At 39.9% G+C, this 13,708-nt stretch overlaps 1 protein-coding gene across 2 annotated transcripts in view; it reads right to left on the bottom strand.

Moving 5' to 3' along the window:
- Nucleotides 1-13,708, bottom strand: part of LOC133559270 (adhesion G protein-coupled receptor A1) — a 557,171-nt gene that overhangs the window by 22,256 nt on the left and 521,207 nt on the right. The gene's annotated exons all lie outside the window — the stretch shown is intronic.

Below are 13,708 nucleotides of genomic sequence, written 5' to 3' on the forward strand. Positions count from 1 at the left end.
GCACCGTTTTAAAGGCCGCTGTTTTCAAAGTGTAGGAAGTAAGAAAAGTAGATGCTTGTAGTCTCTAATTTACAGTAGATAACACTAGCTGTGGATGTTTTGAGTGTTTGAGTTTGAGTTTATTTCTAACATGCAAGCATACAACATGATACATCACAATTTCCAGTTTTTCTTTTCAACAGGTTCGAAAAGGAGTAGGAAGAAGCAGAGCTTATTTAATCCTACCCCTTTTCTTTAACATAACAGTTGCTAAAAAATGTTGTTAACTTCCCGTTCTCAATTTATTCACAATATACTCCATAAGTAATCACAATAAATAAATAAATTAATAATAATAATAATTTAATAATTAATAATGATGAGATAAGTAAGATTATTTTGAGAATGAATGGATGGATGGATGAAATAAATTGCGAATGTTTGTCATGGTTCTTCTTCTTTGTAAACACTTTAAGTTTGAAGAGTTTCTTGAAGTGGATCGTATTAGTACATTGTTTGATTGCTTTGCTTAATCCATTCCATAATTTAATTCCACAAACAGATATACTGAAGGTCTTAAGTGTTATACGTGCATAGAAATGTTTCAAATTAAATTTTTATCTAAGATTATATTTCTCCTCTTTTTTTGAGAAGAATTGTTGTATATTCTTGGGTAGCAGGTTATAGTTTGCTTTGTGTATAATTTTAGCTGTTTGCAAATTCAATATGTCGTGGAATTTCAGTATTTTTGATTCAATAAATAAAGGATTTGTACATTCTCTATATCCAACATTATGTATTATTCTGACTGATCTTTTTTGTAACACCGTTAATGAATGAAGTGTACTTTTGTAGTTATTTCCCCATATTTCTACACAGTAACTCAGATATGGTAACACTAGCAAGCAGGAGAGAATATGAAGTGATTTTTGGTCTACAACATGTTTTGCTTTATTCATTATTGATGTGTTTCTTGCTCCTTTACTGTATGTTGTATATTTTTTACATGAGATTTCCAGTTCAATTTATCATCAATCATTATATCTAGAAATGTGTTTGATGGTCATTGTAAATCTAACAGGTTTACCAAGAACATGACCTAATTAGTGGCTTGTTTTTGATTTAAAAATGTTTTTAAAGGAACATATAGTTAACGTTTCACTCTTTTATTATTCATTGCAAATCTATTTTTTGAGACTGTGATTTTTCCCATTGCAGTTTTTTTTTTTAATTGCATTTTTTGAACTGTGGTTTTGTCATTGTTGCACTGTGGCCTTGACAAAATATATACCACCTGAGCACTCCAACTCCAAAGAAAAAAACGCAAGGCCAATTTTACAAGTGACACAAAGTGAAGCCAGAGCTCCTCTCAAAAATAGTAATGTCGTACGAAGGGCCTATTAACTAAGAGCCAAATAACAAGTGCCGAATAGTGTGCGGAAACTATAAATCTTCATGTAGTGGGTGTGTTGTGTGTGATCACACATCTACTAGGTGTATTGTTGATGTGTAAAAGTACAAACTCCGTTTCCATATGAGTTGGGAAATTGTGTTGGATGCAGGGGCGCCGCTAGCAATTTTGGTCCCCATGAAAATAATCTTTACAGGGCCCCCAACACATAATTTCATATAATTTCATCATCATTAGGGGCCTCTCTGGGCCCCCCTCCATCATGGGCCCCTAGAACCGGTCTCCTTTATCCCCCCTTTTCGGCGCCCCTGGTTAGATGTAAATATAAACGGAAAACAATCATTTGCAAATGTTTTTCAACCCATATTCAAACTCATAAACTTTATTTTTTTTTGCAAATAATAATTAACTTATAATTTCATGGCTGCAACATGTGCCAAAGTAGTTGGGAAAGGGCATGTTCACCACTGTGTTATATCACCTTTTCTTTTAACAACACTCAATAAACATTTGGGAACTGAGGAAACTGATTGTTGAAGCTTCGAAAGTGGAATTCTTTCCCATTCTTGTTTTATGTAGAGCTTCAGTCGTTCAACAGTCCGGGGTCTCCGCTATTGTATTTTACGCTTATTAATGCACCACACATTTTCGATGGGAGACAGGTCTGAACTGCAGGCGGGCCAGGAAAGTACCTGCACTCTTATTTTACGAAGCCACGCTGTCGTAACACTTGTTTTGCTAAAATAAGCAGCGGCGTCCATGATAATGTTGCTTGGATGACAACATGTGTTGCTCCAAAACCTGGATGGACCTTTCAGTATTATTTGTGCCTTCACAGATGTGTAAGTTACCCATGCCTTGAGCACTAATACACCCCCATACCATCACAGATGCTGGCTTTTGAACTTTGCGCCTATATTAATCTAAATGGTTATTTCCCTCTTTGTTCTGGAGGACACCACGTTCTCTGTTTCCAAATAGAATTTGAAATGTGGACTCGTCAGACCACAGAACACCTTCCCACTTCGCATCAGTCCAATTTAGGTGAGCTCGGGCCCAGCCAAGCCGCCGGCGTTTCAGGATATTGTTGATAAATGGGTTTGGCTTTGCATAGTAGAGTTTTAACTTGCACTTACAGATGTAGCGACCAACTGTAGTTACTGCCGTTGTGTCCTTGGGCAAGACGCTTGACCCACCTGCTCCCAGTGCCACCCACACTGGTTTAAATGTAAAAATTAGATATTGGGTGTCACTATGTAAAGCGCTTTGAGTCACTTGAGAAAAGCGCTATATAAATATAATTCACTTCACTTCACTTCACTGACAGTTGTTTTATGAAGTGTTCCTGAGCCCATGTGGTGATATCCTTTACACACTGATGTCAGTTTTTGATGCAGTACCGCCTGAAGGATCAAACGGCCGTAATATCATCACTTACATGCAGTGATTTCTCCAGATTCTCTGAACTTTTTGATGATTTTATGGACCGTAGATGGTAAAATCCCTAAATTCCTTGCAATAGCTCGTTGAGAAATGTTGTTCTAAAACTGTTCGACAATTTGCTTACAAAGTGGTGACCCTCACCCCATCCTTGTTTGTGAATTACTTAGCATTTCATGGAAGCTGCTTTTATACCCAATCATGGCACCCAATTGTTCCCAATTAGCCTGCACACCTGTGGAATATTCAATACAAGTGTTTGATGAGCATTCCTCAACTTTATCAGTATTTATTGCCACCTTTCCCAACTTCTTTGTCACATGTTGTTGGCATCAAATTCTACAGTTAATGATTATTTGCCCCCAAAAATTTTTTTTATGAGTTTGAACATCAAATATGTGGTTTTTGTAGCATATTTAACTGAATATGAGTTGAAAATGTTTTAGAAATCATTGTATTCCGTTTATATTTACTTCTAACACAATTTCTCAACTAATATGGAAACGGGGTTTGTAGATTACCCTGTTTAAATTACGTTTTTGCATGTATATTGGCTGTCACCATGAAGACACACATTTCATTCCACTTAGGTATCTTAATATTGTCCAATATGGCATTTTGTCATGTTGTTCACATGCGACACAGACATATAATATGTACAACCTTTTGTAGGCTACAGTATATCCAGAAAGTATTCACAGCGCTTTACTTTTTCCACCTTGTGTTATGTTCCAGCCTTATAAATAATACAATCATTGTTGTTCTCAAAATTCTACAAAAATTCCCTATAATGACAATGTGAAAGATTGTTTTGATTTTTATCAGAAATTCTGCAAATTAATTTAAAATAAAAATCTAAGAAATCACATGTTCAGAAGTATTCACAACCTTCGCTCAATACTTTGTTGATGCAACTTTGGCAGCAATTACAGCCTCAAGTCTTTTTGAATACAATACCACAAGATTGGCACACCTATCTTTGGGCAGTTCCATCCATACCTTTTTGCAGTACCTCTCAAGCTCAATCGGATTGGATGAGAAAGGTCTGTACACAGTCATTTTTAGATCTCTACAGAAGTGTTTAATCGTATTTAAATCTGGGCTCTGTACATTGCAGCATTCATATTTCCCTCAATCCTAACTAGTCTCCCATTTCATGCCGCCCAAAAACACCCCCACAACACAATACGGCCACCACCATGCTTCACTGTAGAGGTGGTATTGGCCTGTTGATAAGGGTGCCTAGTTTCCCCCAAACATGATGCCTTGTATCCACATCAGAGAGTTCAACCGTTATCTCATTAGACCAGGGGTGTCAAACATACGGCCCGTGGGCCGGCTCAGGACCACCAACAGGTTTTATCCGGCCCGCCTGATGAGTTTGCCAAAAATCAAAATGAGTTGCATTTTTTTTTAATAAAAGAAACTACTGTTCTGAATGTGTCCACTGGATGTCACAATAGCAATTCTGTTAGGACCAGCAAGAGGTACTAAGTAAAGCGTGGAAACTTAAATCCTCCCATTTTGTGTCTTCCACTTCAAACACATCTTTATTTGGCACCCTTACTCCCCAATAATGTCTTTGTGTGGGTTTTAAGAATAGCTGGTAGTATCTTGTGTACTCGGATAATCAACTTTTACCTTGAAAATAATTTTTTGTCTTGAAAATCAAATTTTACCATTGCAAGATGCCTCGTTGTTGTCCTTTTTCATACCATTAATATTAATAATAGATAGATAAAACTCTTTTCTATACACCCAAAACGCTTCGGAATATTACAGCCATAAGACCAAACCGGTGAAATAAGGTATTCAACCAACGGGTTCTAGGATTACCGCCACGACTAAGGTATGAAAATATAGTGAGAAAACTGAACCTTTTGAATAGTTTTACCTCCGATTCTCACGGTTTGTTGAGTTAACTCTGGATTGATACGTGGACATAACAAAGGAGGTGTTTGATACCTCGAAGAGTTTACTTGTTGTGTTTTTTGTTCAAACCCAGAAAGACTGCGACTTAAAGTTTAATCCTGGCTTTGTAGATAAACTGAGACCACGTCTAAACTCATTGTGTTTTTGAAACTGCACCAATTTCCTCAGAATTTTCAACAAACTTGAAGTGTTTTTTCCAGAGGATTATTTGTGATTTGTGCATTTTCATAATGTGCTTGTTCTATTTTTGGCCAAAGTAAAACCAAGTAAACAACCTGGAGTTGTCTTTATTTTGAAGTTATCATGCCATGATTTTACCATCCCGGCCCACTTGTGAATGGATTTTCCTCCATGCGGCCCCTGAGCTAAAATGATTTTGACACCCCTGCATTAGACCATGAACCTTCAGGTGCATTTTGGCCAAATTTTGCTACGGAATGGCTTCTGTATGGCCACTACCATACAGGTGTAATTGTTGGTTTGCTGCAGAGATGGTTGTCCTTCTGTAAAGTTCTCCTCTCTCCACAGAGGAATATTGTAACTGACAGAGTGACCATCAGGTTATTGGTCACCTCCCTGATGGGGGCCCTTCAGTTCTGGCAGCTAGCCAACTCTAGGACAAGTTCTGGTGGTTGCAAACGTTTTCCATTCACGGATGGTGGAGGCCACTTTGCTCATTGGGACCTTTCAAGGCAGCCGATATTTTTCCGTACCCTCCACCAAATTTGTGACCAATCTTGTCTCAGAGTTCTCCAGGCAAGCCCTTTGACTCAATTGTTGGTTTGTGTTCTGCCATGCACTGTCAAGTGTGGGACCCTAAATATAAAAAGGAGAATTTATTCCATTTTGGAATACAGATGTGACATTAGATGTGGAAAAAGTGAAGTGCTGTCAATATTTTCCGGATGCACTATATATTTAAGCTTAATCTAGATAAAAGAACACATTTTTGGCATGCAAAGTGTTAAGACAATATGCCTAGTATATTTATTTCTACTTGTCCAAATATGTTGTCAAGCACCCAGACAGAATATTCTCCATTTCATTTGTCAGCCTTTGTCATCACAGACATTTGTGCGTAACTGTGCCAGTTTTCAAGCCACACACGCCAAATACATTATTCCTTCTATTTTGTTCATTAAAGAGACACAATCCTCTGCCCTCCAGCTTTTTAGATCACCTTTGCAAGTGATATCAACTTTGCATGTATTTTAATGTAATACAGGCTTTAGTAGATCAGTTCCTAAGTATGTCTTCATGACATTTTTTTCTCAGAACGGAATGTTCTGTGTCCTTCATTAGAGAGCCCATCAAGAGCAAGAATGCTGTGAAGGGTGGAGGGGGTGCCACAAAACTACAGTCAAGGTTGTTGAAAGCATTTTGCTACAGTTTTGTATTTAGATTCTGAGCAGTTCCTCAACAGTTGAGATAAAGGACATCAGTGGTGCAGCCAGAATAATAATTTGAATATAAATTGTGTTCACTGACAACTATCATGTGAGGAAAAATCACTGTCGCGCATACCTACCTGCACTCTGTCTCATTTGAATATTAATAAATCACAATTGAATGGAATAATTTTTCTAACTTCATCATAGGCTTTTAGCAGTTCAGAGGGATATATGTGATTTAAAAGAGGTGAGAGGAAAGAAATACAAAAAGACGCTATATTATTTTGCTACTCAATTAATATGATCTGCCTGTAATGGCAACCTGTGATGCTCAATCAAATAACGTATGGCTTGCCTTACTCTATATGCTCCTGGCCAAAAGCTATCGTAGCTGCATTCGGGCGGTAGGCGGGGTACACCCTGGATATATATATATATATATATATATATATATATATATATATATATATATATATATATATATATATATATATATATATATATATATATATATAGTAGCTGAGATAGGCGCCAGCGCCCCCCGTGACCCCGAAAGGGAATAAGCGGTAGGAAATGGATGGATGGATGGATATATATATACATATATATATATATATATATATATATATATATGCACTGGGGCAAAAAAGTATTTAGTCAGCCACCGATTGTGCAAGTTCTCCCACTTAAAATGATGACAGAGGTCTGTAATTTTCATCATAGGTACACTTCAACTGTGAACTGGAATTCACATTGTAGGAATTTTAAATAATTTATTTGTAAATGATGGTGGAAAATAAGTATTAGGTCAACCATTCAAGGCTCTCACTGATGGAAGGAGGTTTCGGCTCAAAATCTCACGATACATGGCCCCATTCATTCTTTCCTTAACACAGATCAATCGTCCTGTCCCCTTAGCAGAAAAACAGCCCCAAAGGATGATGTTTCCACCCCCATGCTTCACAGTAGGTATGGTGTTATTGGGATGCAACTCAGTATTCTTCTTCCTCCAAACAAGACGAGTTGACTTTATACCAAAAAGCTATTTTTTAGTTTCATCTGACCGCATGACATTCTCCCATGTGCTCTCTGGCAAACTCCAGACGGGCCTGGACATGCACTGGCTTAAGCAGGGGGACACGTCTGGCACTGCAGGATTTGATTCCCTGTCGGCGTAGTGTGTTACTGATGGTAACCTTTGTTACTTTGGTCCCAGCTCTCTGCAGGTCATTCACCAGGTCCCGCCGTGTGGTTCTGGGATTTTTGCTCACCGTTCTCATGATCATTTTGACGCCACGGAATGAGATCTTGCGTGAAGCCCCAGATCGATGGGGATTATCAGTGGTCTTGTATGTTTTCCATTTTCTGATAATTGCTCCCACAGTTGATTTTTCGCACCAAGCTGCTTGCCTATTGTAGATTCACTCTTCCCAGTCTGGTGCAGGTCTACAATTATTTTCCTGGTGTCCTTCGACAGCTCTTTGGTCTTGGCCATAGTGGAGTTTGGAGTCTGACAGTTTGAGGCTGTGAACAGGTGTCTTTTATACAGAAAACGAGTTCAAATATGTTCCATTAATACAAATAACGAGTGGAGGACAGAAGAGTTTCTTAAAGAAGAAGTTGCAGGTCCGTGTAAGCCAGAGATCTTCCTGGTTTGAAGTGACCAAATACTTATTTTCCACCATAATTTACAAATAAATTCTTTAAAATTCCTACAATGTGATTTCCTGTATTTTTTTCCAAATTCTGTCTCTCACAGTTGAAGTGCACCTATGATGAAAATTACAGACCTCTGTCATCATTTTAAGTGGGAGAACTTGCACAATCTGGGGCTGACTAAATACTTTTTTGCCCTACTGTATATATATACAAAACATAGCTAGGTTATCAATCAACCAACCAAGGTTTATTTATATAGCCCTAAATCACAAGTGTCTCAAAGGGCTGCACAAACCACTACGACATCCTCGGACGAACCCACATAAGGACAAGGAGAACTCACACCCACGTCGGTGACGACTATATATAGTATAGTATCTCATCCTAGGATAACAGGCATTGAGCTACAGACCTCCATTTAATGACATTAAATCTATGGGCCCACATGCATAAATAATAAAAATTTTAATATTTTACTGTCACATTTCCGATGACGTCATCTCCGGAAAAGTCTGCTGCCGCACCAAAGCTAAGTGCTACCTTTCTATCCGTCCATTCATTTATTTTCTGTCGCTTGTCCCTTTTGGGGTTGCGGGGGGTGCCTATCTCAGCTGCATTTGGGCGGAAGGCGGGTACACCCTGGGCAAGGTGCTTCTAATTGTTTTACGTCTGTCTTCATTCCTTCTCCAACATATTTACTAGTCTTATCAAATTTACAAAGCACTCCCTTACTGTTTCCCTGCCTCTCCTCCAGCTAGATAGCTGCTAAGCTAACGGAGCTAAGCTAGTCCCGGTCCGGACATACTGTGCTGTTTGCCGCTCAAAAGCTCAGTATTATCTTTTAATCTCTAGTTAGCTGCTAAGCTAGCGAATCTGAGCTCATCCCGGTCAGAAGTCACTGCGCTCCAAAGGCGTCTGCTCCCTCACGCCGCTGCTACTCAAAGGTTTGGTGAAAAAAAAAACGTGAAAGTGACTCCCTGTTTGTGCACCGTTTTGATTGATAGGTTGGCCTGCCAGAGCAGAGTCATTTCGTAACTTAAGACGCCGCGGACACATTTGCTAGCGTTAGCTGAAGCGAGCTGACTAGCCCAGCTTGTAGCAGCCCTAAGGGGCCTCCAAGCCACGGTGAACCGGTTGAGATGCATAATTTAGCCCTATAGCTAGTCCTACATCCCAGTCTATCGGACACCACACCTTAGTCATAGTGGATTCCATCACCCAGAACATACAGTTTAGTAAACCAGTCATAATTAAGTGTATTCTCGGGGCACTGGCCCCACAATATAATGAAGCGTATCTAGCACTTGGCTTCACTGTATCCACGGTAGGAGACAAGGAAAGACTGGTGTGTTGTTTCCTAATGTTATGGAGAGGTTTATTTCTAACCTACTCAGTGGCCTAGTGGTTAGAGTGTCCGTCCTGAGATCGGTAGGTTGTGAGTTTCAAACCCCGGCAGAGTCATACCAAAGACTATAAAAAAAATGGGACCCAGGTCCCTTGTCAAGTTTTACTGAAATAAGGCGCTTTTTGTAGCCATCCATAAGCTTCTGGCAAGCTTCTGGTTGAAATTTTGAACACTCCTCTTGACAAAATTGGTGACCACAGAACTTTACTCCAGAAGGTCTTATCTTTGTCCATGTGATGTCAGATGAGCTGTGTGGCCACAATACCCAGCAATATGTTTTGAGGAGAAAAGATGAGGCCTTTAATGTGAACCATTGCTGCCTTGTTTTCTTTCCTGATGACCTCTTGACAGTTTTGTAATCAATCAGAAATATCAATCTATCCATCCATCTTCTATTGATGTTCCTCAAACAACTGACATAGGTCAATCATGTCAAAGTTAAGTCTTAACGTTAAAGTACCAATGATTGTCACTCACACACAAAAAAAATCTGTCCTCTGCATTTGACCCATCCTCTTGTTCACCCCCTGGGAGGTGAGGGGAGCAGTGGGAAGCAGCGGTGATCGTGCCCGGGTATTATTTTTCGTGATTTAAAGGCCTACTGAAATGCAGTGACGTGCAGTCAGGGGAGGCAGGTGAGGCAGGTGAGGCGGGGCCTCAAGTGCCATCATGGAAAGAAAAAAAATGTAAAAAGAAAAAAATAATAATTAAATTGTTATATGTATCCAGTGATTATACTATAAAGTCATTTTCCATTTAACTTCACCAGTTTTAGATTATTTTTATTCAAAATCGCTGAATTTTCACATTTGCCATTAAAATACTGAGAAGAGACTTGCGGTGAGTCACAGCCAGTTGAGCCTCACCATGGATTGTGCAATGACTCGGCTAACTGCTGGCTGCTGTGCAGTGAGACCGTATTGTTATGTGAATTATATTATATATTTCCATAGTTTAGTTAGCTGAGGTATATAATATACAGTGTATTTTGTCAACAACTGTATGTGTGTAACGTATTTCTTGTGCAGGGCAATCATAAAACGGCTGCGAAGACGCACTGTGTGCAAAGCCAATTTATAATTATTTTGAATCTTTATTTTGGGTACTTAAATATGGTGACTGAGTATTGTGGCGTTTTAAGGCCTTCTGCATTTTTTATGCTACAGTAAAGCCAATGAATGAACACGGCCGCTGGAGCCCGGTTACACCTGTCATAGTGACAACACTGTGTACTGTCGTGTTTGTTATTTTGTACATACATGTGATTATTTAATATTGTTAATGTTAGCAGTATTATCGCTAATATTGATAATAATAAGTGTAATTTATTTATTGAAGTTTGAACGGAATAGGCGGTAGAAAATGGATGGATGGAAGTTTGAACGATAGATTACTTAATGTTGATATTTATGAGCGCACATTGATTGAACTCCGGGTCCTGTGTTTACGTAGGCCATGTCCCTAAGTCTTGGATGGCGAGCTGTAGATAGGACTTGAGCCCGAGCCCAAGGATCTCCACCTCCTCAACCCCTGAACTCTACCTGCTCTGGTCGGGCCGGTAGGTGGCTTATAGCCGAACTCCTTGCCCCGCACTTCATTGCTCTGCGGCCTTTTGCACTACCTCATACACAACCTGCCCATAAACTGAACTTTCACTGCAAACTGCCATATCCTCAACGTCAACCTGTGTGGCTGTATGAACTGCGAATGCACATATGGACTGCGATCAGTCTCATATGGCTCCTATAAACTTGAAGAACTTTTAATATAACTTTTTATGAATTACCTGAACTAAACCAACATTGTTTGTTGAGATTCCTTTCTGTTTTTTTCTTTTGTTTTGAATGGCCATTCCTATTAATGTCTGTCCACTAGTTGTTGCACTGTACATGTTTAAATAACACCAGTATCATTTAAAGTATTCCTTTGTGTCTGTCCTACTCTCTCCGAGTCGTAATCTAGACTTCTGATTAGCCCAAATATTGAGAACTTCTACTTTACTAGCTGAAGTACCTGCTACATTAAGTTAAAGTACCAATGATTGTCACACACACACTAGGTGTGGTGAAATGTGTCCTCTATATTTGACCCATCCCCTTGTTCACCCCCTGGGAGGTGAGGGGAGCAGTGAGGAGCAGCAGCGGCCAGGATTCATTTTTGGTGATTTAACCCCCAATTCCAACCCTTGGTGCTGAATGCCAAGCAGGAAGAATGCTGGTATGAGCTTTTAAAAATAACCCGTTAACTACTGCCAATCAGACGGTGAATAAGATACTCTGTAGGGTTCATATGTTTATAAATCTGACTGTGATGAAGTCAGTGCCTCACCAGCCATGAACCTCACCGCACGTCACTGCTGAAATGAGATTTTCTTATTTAAACGGGGATAGCAGGTCCATTCTATGTGTCATACTTGATCATTTCGCGATATTGCCATATTTTTCCTGAAAGGATTTAGTAGACAACATTGGCGATAAAGTTTGCATTTTTTGGTCGCTAATAAAAAAGCCTTGCCTGTACCGGAAGTAGCAGACGATATGCGCGTGACGTCACGGGTTGTAGAGCTCCTCACATCCTCACATTGTTTACAATCATAGCCACCAGCAGCGAGAGCGATTCGGACCGAGAAAGCAACGATTGCCCCATTAATTTGAGCGAGGATGAACGATTCGTGGATGAGGATGGTGAGAGTGAAGGACTAGAAAAAAAAAAAAGGCGAGGGCAGTGGGAGCGATTCAGATGTTATTAGACACATTTACTAGGATCATTCTTGTTAGAAAGGTTCCCAAACTCTGTGCTACCTTAAGAGACAATTATGAGCAGTCCACCTTAAGAGTGCAAGGCATTGTGGGGCGCGCTTATTCATTCTAACCCAAACAGAGCACAGAGCGGTGAATGCCAGTCATTTATCTTTGCTGTCTGTATATATATCTACAACTTGTACGATTGTATAGCACTGCAGTGTCTGGTGCGTCACTGACGAACGTAAGTTCATTATATAGTTGTTTGGCGCGCAGCGTGCCTTGTTTACAGCGTCTAGACAATGTATTTCATGTACCAGTCCTTTATCTCTTCAAAGAGAGCATTTTGGACATTTTGTGCCTTTGTACATGTAAGCAAGCACATTATCCTGCACGGCAGGTCACAAGCGCCACATTTACTTGCCTTCTGTAGCGTAGAGTGACACCTTGTGGACTAGTTAAGACATTTAAGTTCAGTTAAATATTGGGATGATGTTATTTGAGTGTTTGGTTTGATGCTATCCTGTAGTGTGTATGGCAGGGCTTACTGTTTACTGGTGAAGCTAATGTGTACTAAATGCCAATTATTACCGGTATATGCTATATTGTGTATCCATGATATATTATTGCACTAAGGTGATATGTACTAGTACTACGTGGGCTATGGTATTCTATACTAATTGGTTATGATGTTCTTATCTGTTTACTGCAGAACCACCAATACTTAACAGTGTTGTACCATTCAGCCAATCCATTGTAACCTGCCATGCCTGTCAACCTGCCTACTAAACAAGTAAACTGCCATATGCCAAACAAACTGTCCTGTCCATTGTGTCCTGAACGACGCCCAGGGGGCAAATGAGACTACCTTTATAGAACCATACAGTCCTTTATAACTCTTCACAACAATTCTGGAAAATCCATTATCTGCTTATTGTGTTACTAGTGTTTTAGTGAGATTATATGGTACCTGAAAGTCGGAGGGGTGTGGCCACGGGTGTGGTGGCCGACAGTTTCTCCGGTGGGAGGAGGTAAGAGAGTCCACAGCTGCAGGAGGACGCAAGCTCCGCTCATGTCTACGGTAAGAGCCGACTTATTACCACAATTTTCTCACCGAAACCTGCCGGTTGACATGTGGTCGGGAACCATGTTCGCTTGACCACTCTGTTCCATAGTAAAGCTTCACCTTCAGGACTGTAAACAAGGAAACACCGGCTGTGTTTGTGTTGCTAAATGCAGCTGCAATACACCGCTTCCCACCTACATCTTTCTTCTTTGACTTCTCCATTATTAATTGAACACATTGCAAAAGATTCAGCAACACAGATGTCCAGAATACTGTGTAATTATGCAATTAAAGCAGACAACTTATAGCTTGGATCGGGCTGGAAAAAAATGTCCGCTACAATCCGAGACGTCACGCGCACGCGTAATCATACCGACGTTTTCAACAGGATACTTCGCGCTAAATTTAAAATTGCAATTTAGTAAACTAAAATGGCCGTATTGGCATGTGTTGCAATGTTAATATTTCATCATTGATATATAAACTATCAGACTGCGTAGTGGTAGTGGTGGGTTTCAGTAGGCCTTTAACCCCCAATTCCAACCCTTGATGCTGAGTGCCAAGCAGGGAGGTAAGGGGTCCCATTTGTATAGTTTTTGGTGTGACTCACAACCTACCGATCTCAGGGCGGACTCTCTAACCACTAGGCCACAATGGGTGTACTGTATGTATGAATTGTGTATG

This window comes from Nerophis ophidion, linkage group LG09, assembly GCF_033978795.1.
Source record: "Nerophis ophidion isolate RoL-2023_Sa linkage group LG09, RoL_Noph_v1.0, whole genome shotgun sequence".
NCBI lineage: Eukaryota > Metazoa > Chordata > Actinopteri > Syngnathiformes > Syngnathidae > Nerophis > Nerophis ophidion.